The sequence below is a fragment of the Dendrobates tinctorius genome, unplaced genomic scaffold, assembly GCF_039654945.1.
Source record: "Dendrobates tinctorius isolate UK_male_01 unplaced genomic scaffold, ASM3965494v1 ptg000005l, whole genome shotgun sequence".
Lineage (NCBI taxonomy): Eukaryota > Metazoa > Chordata > Amphibia > Anura > Dendrobatidae > Dendrobates > Dendrobates tinctorius.
Window position 1 is genome coordinate 5,821,614 of NW_027361673.1, and position 23,639 is coordinate 5,845,252.

General features: G+C 43.1%; 1 protein-coding gene across 1 annotated transcript in view; it reads left to right on the forward strand.

Moving 5' to 3' along the window:
- Nucleotides 1–23,639, forward strand: part of KCNH8 (potassium voltage-gated channel subfamily H member 8) — a 534,349-nt gene that overhangs the window by 504,687 nt on the left and 6,023 nt on the right. The window lies entirely within an intron of this gene.

Genomic DNA, 23,639 nt, shown 5'->3' on the forward strand with positions numbered 1-23,639 from the left:
GCTGAAAAGAGGAAATCGGTAAACCAGGGGGAGAGTCCTGAGGAGAAAATTTGCACATTCCCAGTGCCTTCTGGGATAAGTGAAGAGTCTCCGCGAGCTCAACGATCACTGGATTTTGGCTGTTGCAGCTGAAAAGAGGATATCGGTAAACCGCATGCCGATTGGCTCATTTTTCATCGCTTTAACAATAACAATATGGAAGAGGCCAGGAGCCATTTTTATTGAGCTGCATTTCTTGCTACATGTTCACAGACTTACCAGTGGAAAAGCCAAACTTCACATGCCATGAATGCAAGCTTGTGTCTCTGTTGGAGGAAAAGTTGCAAAATCTCGAAGACAGGATAGCTACATTGAAGAACATTAAGGAAGGGCAAGAGTTCTTAGACAGAGCAGAATTATCTATTCATGTTACAGAAAGAGAAGAAATTCAAAGTGCACCTGAAGAAACAGAAGAATGGAAACATGTGACCCAGAGAAGCAGGAGGATCGGGAAGTGGTCAGCGCCCATACTGCTAAGGAACCAGTACCAGGCCCTCACGCAGGAGAACAATGAAGAAATAAATCAGGATAACACTTTGCCAACAAACACCAACCTTGTATGCCTTCAGAATCCTCCTGGATGGAGAAAGAAAAATGTTATGAAGAAGAAACATAGAGTGGTGGTAATGGCGGAATCCCTGTTGAGAGGAACAGAGGCCGCTATCTGCAGACCGGATATAGCCTCAAGAGAAATGTGCTGTCTTCCAGGTGCAAAAATTAAAGATGTGTCTGACAGGATATCATGACTCTTCAGACCTACTGATGACTACCCATTCCTGCTAATACATGTGGGGACAAATGACACAGCAAGAAACGACCTGGAAACCATCTGCAATGACTTTGAAAACTTAGGTAAGAAAGTGAAAGAACTGGAAGTGCAGGTGGTCTTCTCTCACATCCTCCCAGTGGATAGCCATGGAACAAGGAGGTGGAATAAGATTCTGCAGGTGAACAACTGGCTACGTCAATGGTGCTGTCAGCAAGGATTTGGATTTCTGGATCACGGAGTGAATTACCTATACGATGGACTACTTGCTAGAGATGGGGTTCACCTTACGAAGACTGGAAAACATGTATTTGGAAGTCGCCTTGCTACACTCATCAGGAGAGCTTTAAACTAGAACAATGTGGGAAGGGAAGCAAAAGGCCAGAAAAAGCCATACACATGACAAATGCTATTGAGAACTCTACTATTAGAAGTGGAAAGGAAGAACAAAGACAAAAGAATCTAAATAATAAAAATATTTGAGAACGAGAAACCAATCACAAACTAAAATGTTTCTATACTAATGCACAAAGCATGGGCAACAAACAAGGAGAAATGAAACTACTGTACTAATGCAGGAAAATAAATATGATGTCATTGGTATCACTGAAACTTGGTGGGACGATACACATGATTGGAATACAAGGCTAGAAGGATACAACTTATTTGCTAGGAACAGGCTTGATAAACGAGGAGGAGGTTTCGCATTGTATGTTAGGAACGCGTATATCTGCACAGACATAGAAGCTTCAGAGACTGAGAGTTCTGTGGAAACTGTTTGGGCAAGAATACAAGGACAGAAAAATGGAAAGGACACCATTGTAGGCATTTACTACAGGCCGCCTGTGCAAGCTGAAGATATGGATGAACTCTTGATGGATCAAATGGCCAAGTTCTCCAAAAAATATGACATAGTTGTCATGAGAGATTTCAACTATCCTAACATTAGTTGGGAATCTCTCTCAGGCAAAACTAACAGGTCAAGGAAATTCTTATCCTCTCTTGCTGACAACTTTATCTTCCAAAAGGTAGGGGAGAAAACAAGGGGATCTGCTACCTTAGGCTGGTTTCACATTCGCGTTAAAACGACGCTGCGCACTGCGTCGTTAAGCCCCGCCCCGATCCGGCTCCCTGCCCGCCCCATCCGGGATCACCGCCTACTTTCGCATTTGCACGCATGCGATCGGCGCACCCTATCTTTACCATAGGGTGCGCAGATCATGCGCTGCCAGTGTGAAAGTAGCGTGCTGCGCACTTTTGACGGTGCGCCGTGCGCACCGAAGTGCAACACGCTACTTTCACACTGGCAGCGCATGATCTGCGCACCCTATGCTAAAGATAGGGTGCGCCGATCGCATGCGTGCAAATGCGAAAGTAGGCGGTGATCCCGGATGGGGCGGGCAGGGAGCCGGATCAGGGCGGGGCTTAACGACGCAGTGCGCAGCGTCGTTTTAACGCGAATGTGAAACCAGCCTGAGATCTAATCCTTATAAACAGGGAGGAAATGGTTGAGGAGGTAAACGTGGCTGGGACCCTAGGAGGAAGCAACCATGCTATTTTAGAATTTTGGATAACTAGAGGAGGAAGACCTGTGAAGACTCAGACATCAAGGTTAGATTCCAGAATGGCAGATTTTAAGGGATTCAGAAAGAGAATTGGAGGGATCCAATGACTGGACATCCTTAAGGACAAAAATGTCCAGGAAGGATGGGAAATCTTGAGAAATGAAATTCTCAAAGCACAATCGTTAACAATTAACCCTCCGTCAGGAACAATATTCACACTAACTCGTAATGGAACAATGTGCCTGTCAAGCACAGGCTAGAAAAATGCCTAGAATATCTAATTTTCTCAATTTCAGTGATCTAAAAGTGATCAGAGACCTTCATAGGGATGTAATAAAAGAGACTACACATTATCAGGTGCAAAACAAACCCATTTACTCAACATAAAAGTAATAACTTTGATATACACAAATTTCAAAACTCCTGAGAAGTACACTTTCATTTGTAAGAAAATCTGCCTGATTTATATGAAATATCCACAAACCTTTCTCTATCCATTCATAAAACAAGCTAAATAATCAATAGTAATGACTAAAAACATTACATACCAACCTTATAAAGTGTGATGTGTTCGGGACCAATGAGCCTGAGAAGCCAGCACAGCTATATCTTCCTTCCTGAAGCTCTGCAGACCAACTGTGGTATCAGGTTTCACACAGCAGCTAGAGCCAGGAGACTATCTAGAGGTAGGGGGTTTCCTGAAAATCTGGTGAGAAGGGAGAAATGAAAGTAGAAGAGCTGCGCCTGTCAGATCCATTGTTCCTGACGGAGGGTTAAAGAGGGATGAATAGGAAGCTGTTATGAATTAGTCACCGAGGAGGAAAAAAACAAAAAGCAAGCTAAGCCCAGAAAACTGGAGAGGTTGGTAACTAGCGGATTGCAGACCCCTGATCCTATCCACAACAACTAGCAGTAGCCGTGGAGCGTGCCTACGGTGGTCCTAGACGCCTCGTCACGGCCGGAGAACTAAACAAACCTAAAGAAAGAAAGGGAAAATCTAAACTGCCCCAGAGCAGAGCCCAAAGCAATAGACAGCCCCCAACATGTATTGTCGGTGAAACAAGATAAAAACACAAACACAGATAGAAAGATAGGCTGAGCAAAGGATGGGGCCCTTACTAACTAGAAAGGACAGGAAAGAAAAGCTGCTGCCTGCAATCACGCAAAAAACCCTGCCAAGAAATGTACAACACGTCTGATAGAAAAAGGCCCTGAAGTCGCTAGACTTCAATTCCCTATATCAGCACTCAGGTATATTCTGAAGACAGAGCAAAAGAGATCAACTGATCAGAGACAAAATGGGGATTCAGCCCAGTCCCAGCCAGGGCTGGCTGAACACAAAAACTAAGTAAACCAGACGAAAACTCATATGAACAATAGCAGAGAAAACTTAGCTTTAAGAAAGCAGGAACCAAACTGGAGAATGCTAGTTTGGAGTGAGTATAAATACCCCTCCCAGATCCAAAGAGAGGCCGGCAAAAGTTAACCCTGTGAGAACAGGACATTAACCATGTCCTAACCATGAAAGCAGGAACCAAACTGGAAACCAGAAGCCACATTCAGGAGAAATCACCAGCAAGAAACTAGGGAGTCGGCTGCCTTAAATCCAATCAGAAACTCCTGATGTCCAATCGCAGTCCTCTTCCTCAGGTGGCCGGTCTCTGCCATTTAGATCAGCTTCATTACCTCCCTTCACCAACAGAGGGAGTCCAGATAGAGAACTCACTACTCCTCTTTCAGCACAGCCAGCTCCATAACCCTCACCAGAAGCCAGAGGCAAACCCGAAAATGAGCTCACAACAGTACCCCTCCCTTGAGGAGGGGTCACCGAACCCTCATCCATGCCACCGGGCCGATCAGGATGGGCCCGATGAAAAGCACGAACCAATCTATCAGCATGAATATCAGAGGCAGAGACCCAAGAATTGTCCTCCTGGCCATAACCCTTCCACTTGACCAAATACTGGAGTCTCTGTCTAGCCAGACGAGAATCCAGTATTTTCTCTACCTCATATTCCACATTACCTTTAACCAATACAGGGTCAGGAGGTGCCGTCATAGGAACTACTGGCTCAACATATCTCTTCAACAGCGACTTATGAAACACGTTATGGATCTTAAACGTAACAGGAAGAGCCAATCGAAAAGAAACCGGATTAAGAATCTCCAAAATCTTGTAAGGTCCAATAAATCTTGGCTTGATCTTTGGAGAAGCCACCTTCATAGAGATATTCTTTGATGACAACCAAACCATATCACCCACTTTAAACCGGGGACCAATGGTCCTATGCCGGTTAGAAAACCGCAGGGCCTTTTCCTGGGAGAGAGACAACTTATCCACTACTTGGTCCCAAATCTGCTGCATTCTCTCTACCACAGTGTCAACACCTGGGCAGGCTGAAGATTCCACTTGCCCTGAAGAAAATCGAGGATGAAACCCAAAGTTACAGAAAAAGGGGGACATCAAGGTGGCAGAACTAGCTCTATTATTTAAAGCGAATTCAGCCAAGGGCAAAAATGAAACCCAATCATCCTGATCAGCAGATATAAAACATCTCAAATAGGACTCCAAAGTCTGGTTTGTTCTCTCCGTCTGCCCATTGGTCTGAGGGTGAAACGCAGAGGAGAAGGACAACTGAATTCCCAGCTTGGAACAAAAGACTTTCCAGAATCTGTAAACTGAACTCCTCTGTCCGATACAATGTTCTCAGTAATCCCATGCAACCGAGCCACCTGTTGTAAAAACAAAAGTACCAACTCTGAGGAAGATGGCAACTTTGGGAATGGTACAAGATGGACTATCTTAGAGAATCTATCACAAATCACCCAGATAACAGTCATTCTCTGAGAGACAGGAAGATCAGAAATAAAATCCATTGAAATATGGGTTCATGGCCTTTTAGGCACCGGTAAGGGCATCAACAACCCACTAGAGAGAGAACAGGGTTTAGACCGGGAACAAGTCCCACAGAACTGCACAAAATTCCTGACATCACGAGATAAGGCAAGCCACCAAAAAGACCGACTCACCAAATCTCTGGTACCAAAAATACCTGGATGACGAGCCAATGCGGAGCATTGAACTTCAGACATCACTCTCTTCCTCCACTGGTCAGGAACATACAATTTTCCCATAGTGCAACGCTCAGGTTTGTCCTCCTGGAATTCTTCCAGAGCACGTCTCAAATCGGGCGAGATGGCAGAAAGAACTACCCCCTCACCTAGGATGGTAGTAGGCTTGGTCACAATAGGAGAATCAGCAAAGAAACTCCTAGAAAGGGCGTCAGCCTTAACATTCTTAGTGCCTGGAAGAAAGGAGACCACAAAATCAAAACGCGTAAAAAACAAGGCCCACCTAGCCTGTCTAGGATTCAAGCATTTGGCCGACTCAAGGTAAATCAAATTCTTGTGGTCAGTGAGGACCACAACTTGATGTCTAGCTCCCTCCAACCAATGTCTCCACTCCTCAAATGCCCACTTCATGGCCAACAACTCCCGATTCCCCACATCATAGTTGCGTTCAGATGGGGAGAACTTTCAGGAAAAGAAGGCACAAGGATTCATTTTAGACATCACCGGATCTTTTTGGGACAAAACAGGTCCTGCACCAATCTCTGAAGCGTCTACCTCCACCTGAAAAGGAAGTGAGACATCAGGTTGCCGCAAAACCGGAGCAGAAGTGAACCTCCGCTTCAGCTTCTGAAAGGCCGAAACAGCCTCTGAAGACCAATTCAGCACATCAGCACCCTTCTTAGGTAAATCAGTCAGTGGTTTAGCAATACCAGAAAAATTAGCTATAAATTTACGATAAAAATTAGCAAAACCCAAAAACTTCTGGAGAGCCTTCAAAGAAGTGGGTTGAACCCAATCATAAATGGCCTGTACCTTGGCCGGGTCCATTTCAATAGTTGACGGAGACAAAATAAATCCCAAAAATGAAATCCTCTGTACACCAAAAAGGCACTTCGATCCCTTAACATACAAGGAATTCACTCTCAAAATCCGGAACACAGTCCGAACATGTTCCACATGAGAATCCCAATCCCTGGAAAAGATCAAAATATCATCCAGATAGATGATCAAAAACTTATCCACAAAGTCCCGGAAAATATCATTCATGAAAGATTGGAAGACAGAAGGGGCATTAGTGAGCCCAAAAGGCATCACCAGGTACTCAAAATGTCCCTCCGGAGTATTAAAAAATGCCGTCTTCCATTCATCCCCATGCTTGATGCGAATAAGATTATGCGCCCCCCTGAGGTCAAGTTTAGTAAACCAGCAAGCACCTTTAACTCTGAAGAATAAATCACAAATCAGGGGTAACGGATACTGATATTTAACAGTAATTTTGTTGAGGGAACTATAGTTAATACAAGGCCTTAATGAACCATCTTTCTTGGCCACGAAAAAAAAGCCAGCACCTAAGGGCGAAGAGGATGGTCTAATATGACCCTTCTCCAACGACTCCTTAATATAAGATCGCATAGCCTCGTGTTCGGGTACAGATAAATTGAAAAGTCAACCCTTGGGAAATTTACACCCAGGTCTCAACTCAATTGCACAGTCATAACTCCTGTGAGGAGGCAAAGACGCAGACTTGCTCTCGGTAAATACATCATAAAAATCAGCCAAATAGTCAGGAACATCATGCGACTGGGGAGAGGTGGAGAAAACAGGAGTGTCGCCAAGAACACACCGACAACCCCAACTCACCACAGGCACAGATTTCCAATCCAAAACCGGATTATGGATTTGCAACCAGGGAAAACCCAGAACAATGGTATCATGTAAATTATGCAACACCAAAAATCTGCAATTTTCTTGGTGGTCTGGGGCGACCCGCATTATCACCTGGGTCCAAAACTGAGGTTTTTTCTTCGCCAAAGGAGTAGCATCAATAACCCTCAAAGGAATAGGCATCCGCAGAGGTGTCATAGGAAAACCACAACGTTTAGCAAAATCCAAGTCCATCAGATTCAAGGCCGCTCCTGAATCCACAAAAGCCTTCACGGAAAATGTGGATAAGGAGCAGATCAGAGTAATTACCAAAAGAAACTTAGGTTGTACACCACCCACAGCAAATGTGTATGCAAAACATTTCTGTCGTTTAGGGCAGACAGAAATAACATGAGAGGCATCTCCACAGAAAAAACACAGCTTATTACGCCTTCTAAACTTCTGACGTTGCGCCCTAGACAAAACTCTATCACATTGCATAGGTTCAGACATTTGTTCAAAAGATGGCAGCACCTCCCGTGTAGTCTTGCGTTCACGTAAACGCCGATCAACTTGAATGGCTAATGACATAGAATCGTCAAGACCAGAGGGAACAGGAAATCCCACCATAGTATCTTTTAAAGTTTCAGACAAACCCTTCCGAAAGAGAGCTGCCAATGCACTATCATTCCATGTAGTAAGGACCGCCCACTTTTGGAATTTCTGACAGTATAACTCTGCAGGATCCTGACCCTGGTTCAATGCCAATAGGGCTCTCTCAACTTGATCAATAGCATTAGGTTCATCATATAACAACCCCAAGGCTTGAAAAAATGCATCCACATTACTCAAAACAGGATCTTCAGGTGTCAAAGAAAACGCCCAATCCTGGGGATCGCCGCGCAGCAAGGAGATGACAATTATAACCTGCGCAGAGTTCCCCGATGAGTTAGGCTTCAAGGCAAGAAATAATTTACAAATATTCTTAAAATTCAAAAATTTAGACCGATCCCCAAAAAACACATCAGGAGTAGGGATCTTTGGTTCAACAGCATGTGAATGAGTGAGATAGGCGGAAATTCCCCGCACTTAAGCAGCAAGCTGTTCCACACGATCAGACAATTGCTTAATCTCCATCAAAGAAAAATAAAAAAAATCCTCCTACGGCCCCAGAGAAAAAGAGGAGAAAATATACATATAAAAAAAAAATTCCGCCACTTTTTTTTTTTTTTTTTTTACAATTCTCTCCTGCTTTTGAGTACCCTAGAATCTGCGGTATGGCTGGTGATTCTGTTATGAATGAGTCACCTTGGAGGAAAAAAACAAAAGCAAGCTATGCCCAGAAAACCGGAGAGGTTGGTAACTAGCGGATTGCAGACCCCTTATCCTATCCACAACAAGTAGCATTAGCCGTGGAGCGTGCCTACGGTGGTCCTAGATGCCTCGTCACGGCCGGAAAACTAAATAAGCCTAAAGAAAGAATGGGAAAATCTAAACTGCCCCAGAGCAGAGCCCAAAGCAATAGACAGCCCCCAACATGTATTGTCGGTGAAACAAGATGAAAACACAGATAGAAAGATAGGCTGAGCAAAGGATGGGGCCCTCACTAACTAGAAAGGACAGGAAAGAAAAGCTGCTGTCTGCAGTCACGCAAAAAACCCTGCCAAAAAATGTCCAACACATCTGATAGAAAAAGGCACTGAAGTCGCTAGACTTCAATTCCCTTTATCAGCACTCAGGTATATTCTGAAGACAGAGCAAAAGAGATCAACTGATCAGAGACAAAATGGGGATTCAGCCCAGTCCCAGCCAGGGCTGGCTGAACACAAAAACTAAGTAAACCAGACAAAAACTCATATGAACAATAGCAGAGAAAACTTAGCTTTAAGAAGGCAGGTGTCAGGAACACCGCACTGCACTTGCTCACTGAGCCAGTGCCCGTGTCCTGAGTACAAAGACTGTGCACAAAGATACCTGCGGAGCGGGCAGCAGTGGTGACAATGCATGCTCCAGGACCTGAAGCACATGACTGCTGGGGCGTGGCCTAAGCTTCACAGAGCTAGGAGCTGCAGGGAAACTCCTAGAAAGGTAACTACAGGACAATGTTACCAAGGGGCATAGACAGAGACAGAAACCAGATCAAGCCGAGGTCAAAGCACGAGATAGCAATACAGTACCAAAGGATTAGACAGAAAGGACAGTCAGAACATAGCAATAGATCAGAAAACCAGAACGGGCATTAGACGGTACAATAGTGGTAACCTGTAACGGAGTAACGAAAGCCAAGACAGGAGATCAGAAAAGACAATTGTACAAAAACGAGAAACGGAGTACAGAGTGAAGGAACAAGCCAGGTCATACACAGGAAGCAAACAAACAACGCAGAATACACGCACACCAGGGGTCAGACACACCAGAACAGCAATATAACTGACAGAGAATGCTAGTTTGGAGTGAGTATAAATACCCCTCCCAGATCCAAAGAGAGGCCGGCAAAAGTTAACCCTGTGAGAACAGGACATTAACCATGTCCTAACCATGAAAGCAGGAACCAAACTGGAAACCAGAAGCCACATTCAGGAGAAATCACCAGCAAGAAACTAGGGAGTCGGCTGCCTTAAATCCAATCAGAAACTCCTGATGTCCAATCGCAGTCCTCTTCCTCAGGTGGCCGGTCTCTGCCATTTAGATCAGCTTCATTACCTCCCTTCACCAACAGAGGGAGTCCAGATAGAGAACTCACTACTCCTCTGTCAGCACAGCCAGCTTCATAACCCTCACCAGAAGCCAGAGGCAAACCCGAAAATGAGCTCTCAACAGGAAGCGTTTAAGGAAACCAGGATGAATGAACACAGAACTTAAGCACATGCTAAAAAGGAAGAAAGAAATGTTTATAAAATGGAAAGAGGGAGGCATATCTAAAGAAGAATATAATGCTGTCTGCAGAAATTGCAGGGCACAAATCAGATTACTAAAGCTGACAATGAATTGAGGCTTGCAAGAGATGTCAAAAGCAATAATAAAGGATTTTGGGGATATGTCAGGCTTAAAATGCTTAGCACCGAAACGCGCGTTGGGGCTGGTCGTCTATCCCAGGAGACCAGGAGCAGTAACACACAGTACACTTTGTAAGTAACCATTCATTTATTTTTTCAAATTTTTCCACACTGCACTGTTTTCCTGGTCAGCAGACATACTGACTATTCTGTGACACCTTGTGGTGTCTCTTAGTACTATTTGTATGATCTGCATAGACATACTGACACCTATTGGTTCACTGTTGAATTGCACTGCACTTTACTTATATAGTCTGTATAGACATATTGATATTTATTGCTTTATTTAAAATTGCACAGCACTTTATATTTTTTATTTTTATGATGTACTTGATAATTTATATATAGAATTATATTTGATAAAGTTATTGTATACACAATATTGTTATTTATATATTTTTTTACACAATTATTTTTGCACTATTATATGAAATTGTATGTCCTATATCTGGGTGGTACTGCCCTTAAAAATTACATCTTCTCAGCATATGCTAAAAAACTTGTTTCACTCCGTATATTGATACTTGTTTTTAACCCCTTACCTACATTGAATGTACTATTCCGTCCATGTGACCTGGGACCTAAGTCCCAAGGATGGAATAGTACGTCCAGTGAGATCAGCGGCGCTCACGTGGTGAGCGCCGCTAATTGCGGCCGGGTGTCAGCTGATTATCACAGCTGACACCTGACACAATGTGTCAGGGGCGGTCATGGACCGCCCCTGACACGTCAACCCCTTGCACACCACGATCAAACATGATCACGGTGTACAGGGGGTTAAAGGGAAGCATTGGCAGGGAGGGGGCTCCCTCCGTGCTTCCCTGAGCCACCCACAGCAGCGCAATATGCAGCGCTGCTGCGGGGGTCTCTTTCCCTACAGGTCCCCGGATCCAAGATGGCGACGGGGACCTTCGGGGGCCTGTAGGGAGCTGACTTCCTCAGTGCCTGCAAAGCGCAGGCATGAGGAAGTCTGCGTCCATGCCTGTGACAGATTGCTGATCTGTCACAGTGATCTGTGATGTGACAGATCAGCGATCTGTCACAGGACAGTGATGTCCCCCCTGGGACAACCTAATGAAGTTAAAAAAAAGTGTAAAAATAATTTTACAAAAATCGCTAAATAAATTAGAAAAAAAAAATATTCCCAAATAAATTCATTTTTTGGAAATAAAAAAATAACAATAAAAGTACACATATTTGAAATCGCCGCATCCGTAACGACCTGCCCTGTAAAACTGTCCCATTAGCTAACCCCTTTAGAGAACCCCTTAAAAATGAAAAATAAAAAACGAAGCAAAAATAATGATTTATTATCATAGCGCCGAACAAAAAGTGTAACGCGTGATCAAAAAGACGCATATAAATATCCATGGTACTGCTGAAAATGTCATCTTGTCCCGCAAAAAACGAGCTGCCACACAGCATCATCAGCGAAAAAATAAAAAAAAGTTATAGCTCGCAGAATAAAGCGATGCAAAAATAATTATTTTTCATATAAAATAGTTTTCATTGCATAAAAGCGCCAAAACATAAAAAAAGACATAAGTGAGGTATTGCTGTAACCGTACCGACCCGAAGAATAAAACTGCTTTATCAATTTTACCGCACGCGGAACGGTGTAAGCGCACCCCCCAAAAGAAATTCATGACATGCTGGTTTTTGTTCATTCTGCCTCCCAAAAATTGGAATAAAAAGCGATCAAAAAATGTCACGTACCTGAAAATGATACCAATAAAAACGTCAACTCGTCCCGCAAAAAATAAGACCTCACATGACTCAGTGGGTTAAAATACGGAAAAATTATAGCTGTCAATATGAGGTGATGAAAAAACTATTTTTACAATAAAAAGCGTCTTTTAGCATGCGACAGCTGCCAAATATAAAAACCGCCATAAATAGTAAATCAAACCCCCTGTTATCACCCCCTTAGTTAGCAAAAAATAATAGAATTAAAAGAATATGTATTTATTTCCATTTTCCCATTAGGGTTAGGGCTAGGGCTAGGGTTAGGGCTAGGGCTAGGGTTAGGGCTAGGGCTAGGTTAAGGCGAGGGTTAGGGCTGAGATTAGGGTTAGGGGTGTGTTGGGGTTAGGGTTGGAGTTAGAATTGGGGGTTTCCACTGTTTGGGCACATCATGTGCTCTCCAAATGCAACATGGTGTCGGATCTCAATTCTGGCCAATTCTGCGTTGAAAAAGTCAAATGGTGCTCCTTCCCTTCCAAGCTCTGCCATGCACCTAAACAGTGTTTTACCCCCACATATAGGGTATCAGCCTACTCAGGACAAATTGCAAAACAACTTTTGGGGTCCAATTTCTCCTGTTACCCTTAGGAAAATAAAAAATTGGGGCAAAAATATCATGTTTGTGGAAAAAATACGATTTTTTTATTTTCATGCCCGGGCATTATATACTTCTGTGAAACTCTTGGGGGTTCAAAGTGCTCACCACACATCTAGATAAGTTCCTTAGGGGGTCTAGTTTCCAAAATGGGGTCACTTGTGGGGGTTTCCACTGTTTAGGTACATCAGGGGCTCTCCAAAAGCAACATGACACCCGCAGACCATTCCATCAAAGTCTGCATTCCAAAACGTCACTACTTCCCTTCCGAGCCCCGACATGGGCCCATACAGTAGATTTATCCCACATATGAGGTATCAGCGTACTCAGGACAAATTGGACAACAACTTTTGGGGTCCAATTTCTTCTGGTACCATTGTGAAAATAAAAAAAATGGTGACTAAAAGATCATGTTTGTGGAAAAAATACGATTTTTTTATTTTCATGCCGAGGCTTTATAAACTTCTGTGAAGCACTGGGGGGTTCAAAGTTCTCACCACACATCTAGATAAGTTCCTTGGGGGGTCTTGTTTCCAAAATGGTGTCATTTGTGGGGGGTTTCCACTGTTTTGGTACATCAGGGGCTTTCCAAACGCGACATGGTGTCCGATCTCAATTCCAGTCAAAAACGTCAAATGGTGCTGCTTCCCTTCCGAGCTCTGCCATGCGCCCAAATAGTTGTTTACCCCCACATGTGGGGTATCAGCATACTCAGGACAAATTGCACAATAACTTTTAGGGTCCTGTTACCCTTGGAAATATAAGAATTGAGGGTGAAAAGATCATTTTTGTGGAAAAAATATGATTTTTTAATTGTACGGCTGTATGTTATAAACTTCTGTGAAGCCCATGGGGGTTCAAAGTTCTCACCACACATCTAGATAAGTTCCTTGGGGGGTTTAGTTTCCAAAATGGTGTCATTTGTGGGGGGTTTCCACTGTTTTGGTACATCAGGGGTTTTCCAATCGCAACATGGTGTCCGATCTCAATTCCAGCCAAAAACGTCAAATGGCGCTGCTTCCCTTCCGAGCTCTGCCATGTGCCCAAATAGTGGTTTACCCCCACATGTGGGGTATCAGTGTACTCAGGACAACTTGCACAATAACTTTTAGGGTCCTGTTACCCTTGGGAAAATAAAAATTGGGAGTGAAAAGATCATTTTTGTGGAAAAAATATGATTTTTAATTGTAACGCTGTACGTTATAAACGTCTGTGAAGCCCTTGTGGGTTCAAAGTTCTCACCACATATCTAGATAAGTTCCTTGGGGGGTCTAGTTTCCAAAATGGGGTCACTTGTGGGGGTTTCCACTGTTTAGGTACATCAGGGGCTCTCCAAACGCGACATGGCATCCAATCTGAATTCCAGCCAAATTTGCATTGAAAAAGTCAAACAGCGCTCCTTCCCTTCTGAGCTCTGCCATGCGCCGAAACAGTGGTTCCCCCTACATATCAGGTATCAGCATACTTAGGACAAATTGCACAATAACTTTTGCAGTCCAATTTGTCCTGCTACCCTTGGTAAAATAAAAAAAAATGAACCTGAAGTATTTTTTTTGTGAAAAAAGTTAAATGTTCATTTTTTTTTTAAATATTCAAAAAATTCCTGTGATGCACCTAAAGGGTTAATCAACTTCTTGAATGTGGTTTTGAGCACCTTAAGGAGTGCAGTTTTTAGAATGGTGTCACTTTTGGGTATTTTCTATCATATAGACCCCGCAAAGTGGCTTCAAATGTGATGTGGTCCGTAAAAATAAAATGGTGTTGCAAAAATGAGAAATCGCTTGTCAATTTTTAACCCTTATAACTTCCTAAAAACTAAAATTTTGATTCCAAAATTGTGCTGATGTAAAGTAAACATGTGGGAAATGTTACTTATCAAGTTTTTTGTGTGCTGTATCTCTGTGATTTAAGGGCATAAAAATTCAAAGTTGGAAAATTGCAAAATTTTAAAAATTTTCACCAAATTTCCATTTTTTCACAAATAAACGCAAGTTATTTGAATGAAATTTTACCACTAACATGATGTACAATATGTCACGAGAAAACAGTTTCAGAATCACTGGGATCCATGGAAGAGTTTCAGAGTTATTACCTCATAAAGGGACACTGGTCAGAATTGTAAAAATTGGCCCGGGAGTTAACGTGCAAACCACCCTTGGTAGTGAAGGGGTTAAATTGTATCTTGCTGTAATAATAAATATTGTATTTTAATCTGGGACTTATGGTCGTTATGTGGTCTTTTTGTATGTTGCTTTTTATAAGAATTATGCCGCAGCGTACCTCAGTGACATAGTGGTCTTTAGCCCTGACTGGGCTAGTCATCTGCCAAAGGTACAGGCAGTTCTGGATGATTTAAGGAATGCGGGGTTCACGATAAATCCAAAAAAATGTGCCATAGGGAAAGAAGAGGCAAGTACCTAGGCTATGTCATCAGAAGGGACAAAATTAAGCTACAAATCAACAAGATAGAGGCGATTCAAGAGTGACCGCAACTGTTTTCCAAGGAGCAAGTGAGAGCGTTTCTTGGAATTGTGGGGTACTATCGGCGATTCATTCTGAATTTCACTATGATTGTCGCACCCTTGACAGATCTTTTTAAAGGCACCAAATCGACGATAGTTAAATGGCCTGATGAAACAGAGATGGCATTCCAGGAACTGAAGAGAACTCTGTGTAAACATCCGGTTCTGGTAGCACCAGACTTCAGCAAAAAGTTTGTGGTCCAGATGGATGTGTCAGAAGTTGGCTTGGGAGCCGTGCTGTCTCAAGTAATAAATGGAGAAGAACATCCCATCCTGTTTTTGAGCCGGAATCTCTCGTCATGTGAGAAGAACTATGCCATAGTCGAGAAAGAGTGTTTAGCCATAAAATGGGCCATGGATACATTGAGGTATTATCTACTAGGCCAGAGGTTCAAACTTGCGTCCAATCAAGCCCCTCTGAGATGGTTAAGGGAGAAAAAGGGTAAGAATGCCTGAGTGACTAGGGGGTTCTTAGACCTCCAGAATTTCAAGTTCCATGTAGAACAATTATATATATAGTATATATATATATATATATATACTGTATATGTGTATCTATAATATAACGGTGGGAGCGTCATATACTCCCATATACTCTAGCCTTTATAGACTGTGCAAGCGCAACGCATCTGCGCAGTCTGGACCCCACAGAGTGATGCATCCACCCAGGAGATCGCGGTATGCGTAAGCACTGAATGCATACCGCGATCTCCGGCACAACACCTTACCGATCAGGTGTTGCTGTTTCCGCGGGGTCTTGCGTCTTGCTGTGATGTCAGGAGAGGGCAGGTGGAGGCACCGGAATCAGCACATGTGCAGTCCACACTTTCTGTCATTTTGTAGAAGACACACTGCAGTGTGTCTTCACACTACAGTATGTCTTCAAGAAAATGGTGCTGGAAAGCGAGGACTGCGCAGGCACCGAGTCCGGCACCACAAAACACCCTCTCCTGACATCACGGCAAGACCCCGCGTCAATACCCAATCATTGCTTTGTTGGGCTGTATTGTCTGGACAGGGCATGTTGTGGTGCCGAACTCGGCGCTTGCGCAGTCCTCGTTTTCTGCCGCCATGTTGTAGAAGACTACAGCGTGTCTTCAAGAAAATGGCGCTGGAAAGTGAGGGCTGCGTAGGCACTGAGTCCGGCACCACAGCATGCCCTGTCCAGACAGCATGGCGCAACAACGTAATGATCGGGTCTCGCTGTGATGTCAAGAGAGGGTGGGTTGTGGCGCTGTAATTGGGTGCCAATTTCAGCAGCACAATCCCACCCTCTCCTGACCTCATGACATTGGGGGGTGAAGTGACCATGCATACCAGGATTGGGGGTGAGGGGTAGCATGCATACCAGGATAGCGGGATGAGAGGACCGTGCATACCAGGATGGGGGGTGAGGGGACCATGCATACCAGAATTGGGGGGTGAGAGGACCATGCATACCAGGATAGGGGGTGAGGGGTACCATGCATACCAGATTTGGGCATGAGGGGACCTTGCATACCAGAATTGGGAGGTAAGGGGAGCCATGTATACCAGGTTTGGGGATAAGGGGACCATGCATACCAGGATTGGCGGGTGAAGGAGTACCATACATCCTACGATAGGGATGAGGGGGAACCATGCATTCCAGGATTGGGGGGTGAGGGGACCATGCATACCAGGATTGGGGGGTGAGGGGACCATGCATACCAGGATTGTTGGCTGAGGGGACCATGCATACCCGGATTGGCGGGTGAGGGAACCATGCATACCATGATAGGTATGAGGGGGTACCATGCATACCAGGATTGGGGTTGAGGTAACCATGAATTCCAGGATATGGATGAGGGGGTACCATGCATACCAGGATTGGGGGGTGAGGGGACCATACATACCAGGATGAGGAATAGGGTGCCATGCATACCAGGATTGTGGGGTGCATACATACCAGAATAGGGATATGGGGGCCATGCATACCATTATGGGGATGAGGGGGTCATGCATAGCAGGATAGTGATGAGGGGTGCCATACATACCAGGATAGGAGGGGGCAGCACATACCAGGATGGGAGACCATATACCAATAAAAATGCTTGCCACCTGGGCGTATATATATATATATACTAGCTGAAGAGCCCAGTGCTGCCCGGGCATAGTAACTAACTGTGGATAGTTATAATAAATTATAATTATCCTCCATCCCATAGTCCCCTGCCCATATGCCCAACATACCTATCCTCCATCCCATAGTCAAGTACCCATATACCCATCATACATATTCTCCATCCCATAGTCCCATGCCCATATACCCATCATACATATTCGCCATCCCGTAGTCGAGTGCCCATATACCAATCACACATCCTTCATGTCATAGTCCCATGCCTATATATCCATCATACATATCCTCCATCCCATAGTCCTGTGCCCATATACCCATCATACATAGCCACGATCCCATAGGCCCGTGCCCATTTACCCATCAAACATATCCTCCATCCCATAGTCAAGTGCCCATATACCCATCACACATCCTCCATCCCATAGTCCCATGCCCATATACCCATCACACATCCTCCATCCCATAGTCCCATGCCCACTTACCCATCATACATATTCGCCATCCCATAGTCGAGTGTCCATATACCCATCACACATCCTTCATCTCATAGTCCCATGCCCATATACCCATCATACATATCCTCCATCCCATAGTCCCGTGCCCATATACCCAATCATACATATCCGCCATCCCATAATCCCGTGCCCATATACCCATCATACATATCCTCCAGCCCATAGTCCAGTGCCCATATACGCATCACACATCCTCCATCCCATAGTCCCGTGCCCATATACCCATCATGCATATCCTCCATCCCATAGTCCAGTGCCCATATACCCATCACACATCCTCCATCCCATAGTCAACCATTATGACATCATAATGAGCGGCGGGGCTTGCAACCTATGATGACATCAGCGTCGCCATGGCAACCATTATGACATCATAATGAGGGGCGGGGCTTGATACACACACACTTTTTCCCCATTATGTAGATAGGGGCAGATAGACCCGTTGGAGTGCCTTGTGTCCACAGCAGGACGCCTGTGAGTCACAAGGCAAAATAAAAGTAAGTGATGACCTGGTCAAGCTGTTGGACTAAATAAATGTTCAGGAAAGCACATTAAGGGTTTTATTTTTGGAGTGAACTACAGGATGGTAGTGGGGCAGTTCACTCTCTCCAAGCCGGGTCTTACAAGTGGCCCATGGCCACAGATTCCAATTTAATTACCCTGCAGTAAAGGGTTTGGGTGTATCAGTGGGTGTGGCAGGTGGCTCTGCAGCATCCAGCTTGTGTGAGGTAACACAGAGCCAAAAGCAGCGAATGCCTGTCACCCTACAGCATGATATGGTGGTGCAGTGGCCATCGGCAAACGGTCTCATGTACGGACTGTTGTGATGCCCCAGCTGTGATCTGGAGGATATCGTGTGCTGTTCACTGTGTGAGTTGTTTGGACATTAAACACATTTGCTGTGAACTTTCTTGTGATCCCTGCTTGTCTGTCACACTGCTCCAACTCCGCTGCACTACAATACCTACAAAGAATGGAGAGGTCAGTAATTTTTATCATAGGTACAATTCAACTGTGAGAGACAGAATCTTAGAAAAAATCCAGAAAATCACATTGTATAATGTTTACATAATTAATTTGCACTCACTTTTGCGTCATTCAGAATGCAATAGTAGGAGAACGTTTCTGGACACCAGAGAAAGCAGCAGTAGGTGAGTATATTAATACACTCACCCTACATTATATGCATATATATATAAATTTAATTGCAAACTTAGTGGGACCTGTTTAAGAGTAAAAATGCCAGGATCACAGATAATTTTAGCATTAGAAGCTCACTAAATAATGCCTCTTCCAACATCCATCATTTAAGTCCAGTAGAGTGACACTTCTGGCAGGAACAAGAAGGACAAAGGACAATCCTAGTTAGGTATTGGAGGGAACTAGTGATGAGCGAGTATACTTGTTGCTTCGGTTTTCCCGAGCATGCTCGGGTGTCCCTTGAGTATTCTGTTGTGCTCAGAGATTTAGTTTTTGTCGATGCAGCTGTATGATTTACGGCTGCTAGACAGCCTAAATACATGAAGGGAATCCCTTACAAACAGGCATTCCTCACATGTATTCAGCCTGTCCAGCAGCCACAAATCATGCAGCTGTATCGACACAAACTAAATCTCCGAGGACGCCAGAATACTTGGAGGACACCCGAGCACGCTCGGGAAAACCTGAGCAGTGAGTATACTCTCTCATCACTAGAGGGGACCCCTCCATATCTTGTAAAAAAAATTTTTACTTAGACCTACTGTTAAAATGTATCAGGGTATGTATTAGACCAAATTTAAACTCAGTGTCTACAAGCATGTACTTGCAAAGTAGGAAAAAGATTATAAGTTGTTCCTTGCCTCTTCCCCAGCTCTATCCCATGGTCTCCATCCCTGTCAGATCTTAGTCTGACACTGAAAGTAGGCATAGTGGCAGTCTCTTATATGTTGAATAGTGTGCTTGTCACGAAGCAGGCTCAGCCAACATCTCCTTTGTAGAAAGAGTATACCGTCCTCCTGCTGGGTGGCATGTGCATTACCTGTCCATTAATGATAGTGGTCTGAGCGTCAATTTGGGTGAGAAAGCAAAAAAAAATCCAGCTCAAAGATGAAGTCCAAATGGTGTTTCTGTGTATAATGTTATTTTGTAACACAGAAATTAACAGATTTAAATCATTTGTAGCCATCTATGGGAAATTCTAGTACATGTTTAGCTGTAGAGGTTTCCCACCTGTCATTTATTTGATTTGTTTGCAATCAGGAAATTGGCGTGTGCACATGCTCAGATTTTAAATCTTGTAAGTTCACTTGGATGGTATCTTGACAAAGAGCGCTTGCCACTCAAAATGCATCAAAAAGATGCCTGTATTCTCTTTTTTTGTGAACACACAATATTAATCTTTGCTTCATGTACCTTGGAACCTGCTCCATAAGTGTGAAACTGCAAGTGGTGAGCTTGATTATCTTCTTTGGTTTTGACTGTCAGTCTGAGTCCTTCATCCAATCACTGGGACTGATCAGCAGGCTAAGTACAGAAAGGGTCCAGCATTCAATCATGGCACAATGCTCCCTATTTAAATTACACTTTGACTTTTGGCCTTAGCCAGTTATTATTGGTACCTTGCTGCTCTTATTATAGTATTAATTCAAGTTTTCTGACCCAGCTTAGTTCCATATTTACTCTTGTTAATTAACATCTGGATGCACCTCTGCATTTGACCCTTGGACTATTCTCTCTGCCTTAAATCTCTGCCAGACTTCCTGAACTTGCATCCAGCTAACTACTGGCTATGATTCTGACATTCTTTTCTCAATGCGTGGTTCAGTGGATCGACAATTTGTAGGAAAATATTGACATAGGAGGGAAAGATTATCTCTTTTGGGTTGGACTGGATCATGCATTATTGCAGTACCTATACCCATCCCCTTAATAATTTCCCATCCCAATTGAATTTGATGGATATGTTTCTTTTTGCAATCATATTAACCATGAAATTATTTTGCTGGTTACTATTTTGTTAATGTTCTTGTTGCTCTGGCTCTAACTCGCTTTGTTTACACTTCCTCACTCAACTTACTCTGCCAATAAGCATCTACTCCATGGACAAAATCCAGGGGCCATGCAGAGAAGACCAAATTTCTGAACAGATGTAAAAGGGAGAATTCCAGCATGCCCTTGGGATCTGTTAACTAGAGTGACTAGTGCCGAAACTGTTCTTTGCCTTCCATTGTAGCCTTTTTGAGTGGACAGATAGCTAACATGAGTGATCTAATTCAAATGACCAACCGGTCAACTAAACAAAAAAAGCTTTTGTCGGAAGTTTGCTTTTTAGATACCCCAGATGATTTGCTAGAGGCACTTTTACAGTTCACCTATCTATTTTAGTATGCAGTGGAGGATTCCAGAGGTGTATGCCAATTGTTGAGGAATAAAATGCATTTGTTATGCACTGTCCTTCTAAAAACTTGTTTATAGTATTTGCTTCAGATGAATGGTGCATTAGGCACATTAGTCACAATACTGTACATCTGATTCATTAAATAAAGTGCATGAAACCAGAATTTGAAGAGTTTAATCCATTAGAACTAATCTGAAGCAACTGACTTGCATTACTCACATCAATGAAAATAATTGTCTCGTGAATGAAAATCATTGAGGTTTTCAGTGAACTCATCTGCAGTATGAATAAAAAATGAACATATTTTCAACAGTACATACAAACATCTGTAAATTACGGTATGTAAAATAAAATTCTAGCTTAATAATCTTCAAGTGCCAAAGTATATTTTGCCATAACCTATGGGCCAGGGACTATTATGGTAAAGGGAGAGTTGTCAAGTGTGGCCATCTTTTTTGTGCCTATTGAGCATTCTATTAATGTTGATGTAGGACTGAAGGCAAATGGCATATTGCACAGATTTGTGGGTGCAGGGCTGACAACATACAGTTAGGTCCATATATATTTGGACAGAGACAACATTTTTCTAATTTTGGTTCTAGACATTACCACAATGAATTTTAAACAAAACAATTCAGATGCAGTTGAAGTTCAGACATTCAGCTTTTATTTGAGGGTACCCACATTAAAATTGGATGAAGGGTTTAGGAGTTTCAGCTCCTTAACATGTGCCACCCTGTTTTTAAAGGGACCAAAAGTAATTGGACAATTGACTCCAAGGCTATTTCATGGACAGGTGTGGGCAATCCCTTCATTATGTCATTCTCAATTAAGCAGATAAAAGGCCTTGAGTTGATTTGAGGTGTGGTGCTTGCATTTGGAAGGTTTTGCTGTGAAGGAAACATGCGTTCAAAGGAGCTCTCCATGCGGGTGAAACAAGCCATCCTTAAGCTGCAAAAACAGAAAAAAAACATCCGAGAAATTGCTACAACATTAGGAGTGGCAAAATCTACAGTTTGGTACATCCTGAGAAAGAAAGAAGGCACTGGTGAACTCATCAATGCAAAAAGACCTGGACGCCCACATAAGACAACAGTGGTGGATGATCACAGAATAGTCTCCATGGTGAAGAGAAACCCCTTCACAACAGTCAACCAAGTGAACAACACTCTCCAGGAGGTAGGCATATCAATATTCAAATCTACCATAAAGTGAAGACTGCATGAAAGTAAATACAGAGGGTTCACTGCACGGTGCAAGCCACTCATAATCATCAAGAATCAAAAGGCTAGACTGGACTTTGCTAAAAAACATCTAAAAAAGCCAGCACAGTTCTGGAAGGACATTCTTTGGACAGATGAAACCAAGATCAACCTCTACCAGAATGATGGAAAGAGAAAAGTATGGCAAAGGCGTGGTACAGCTCATGATCCAAAGCATACCACATCATCTGTAAAACACGGCAGAGGCAGTGTGATGGCTTGGGCATGCATGGCTGCCAGTGGCACTGGGTCACTAGTGTTTATTGATGATGTGACACAGGACAGAAACAGCCGAATGAATTCTGAGGTATTTAGAGCCATACTGAGTGCTCAGATCCAGCCAAATGCAGCCAAACTGATTGGTCGTCGTTTCATACTACAGATGGACAATGACCCAAAACATAAAGCTAAAGCCACCCAGGAGCTTATTAAAGCAAAGAAGTGGAATATTCTTGAATGGCCAAGTCAGTCACCTGATCTCAACCCAATTGAGCATGCATTTCACTTGTTAAAGACTAAACTTCAGACAGAAAGGCCCACAAACAAACAGCAACTGAAAACCACTGCAGTGAAGGTCTGGCAGAGCATCAAAAAGGAGGAAACACAGCGTCTGGTGATGTCCATGAGTTCAAGACTTCAGGCAGTCATGGCCAACAAAGGGTTTTCAACCAAGTACTAGAAATGAACATTTTATTTACAATTATTTAATCTGTCCAATTACTTTTGGTCCCTTTTAAAACAGGGTGGCACATATTAAGGAGCTGAAACTCCTAAACCCTTCATCCAATTTTAATGTGGATACCCTCAAATGAAAGCTGAAAATCTGAACTTCAACTGCATCTGAATTGTTTTGTTTAAAATTCATTGTGGTAATGTCTAGAACCAAAATTAGAAAAATGTTGTCTCTGTCCAAATATATATGGACCTAACTGTATAATAAATAACAAAAATATTTATGGCTTATAGCTGATGAATTTACCTCTGGCAGAACTGCAGTCCCCTCAGGGGGACTGGCCTATTTTAAGCATTTAGGACAAAGCCTTCTTTTGTTTCTTTAATGTTTCATTCCAGGAGTCATAATATTTTCATTTTAAAATACATATAATTTGTAACCTGCTATGAACTCTTTTTAAGGAGAGATAAATCAGGAATTCTGATTTTTACATTCAATTTTAAGATATTACTTCTTCCTTCAGGTCAGGACAATTACAGTGATACCAAATTTGCATAGTTTTATTTAAGTTTGATGACTTCTGGACACTTTGACTTTACAGTTTGAAAAAAAAAAAATTTTTGGTACAGTTTGAAAACAAAATTTTTTGGGGAAGAGTGCTTCTTGTTTGCATGGGAAGATGTAGATTTTCAGTGGTACACTTTTTG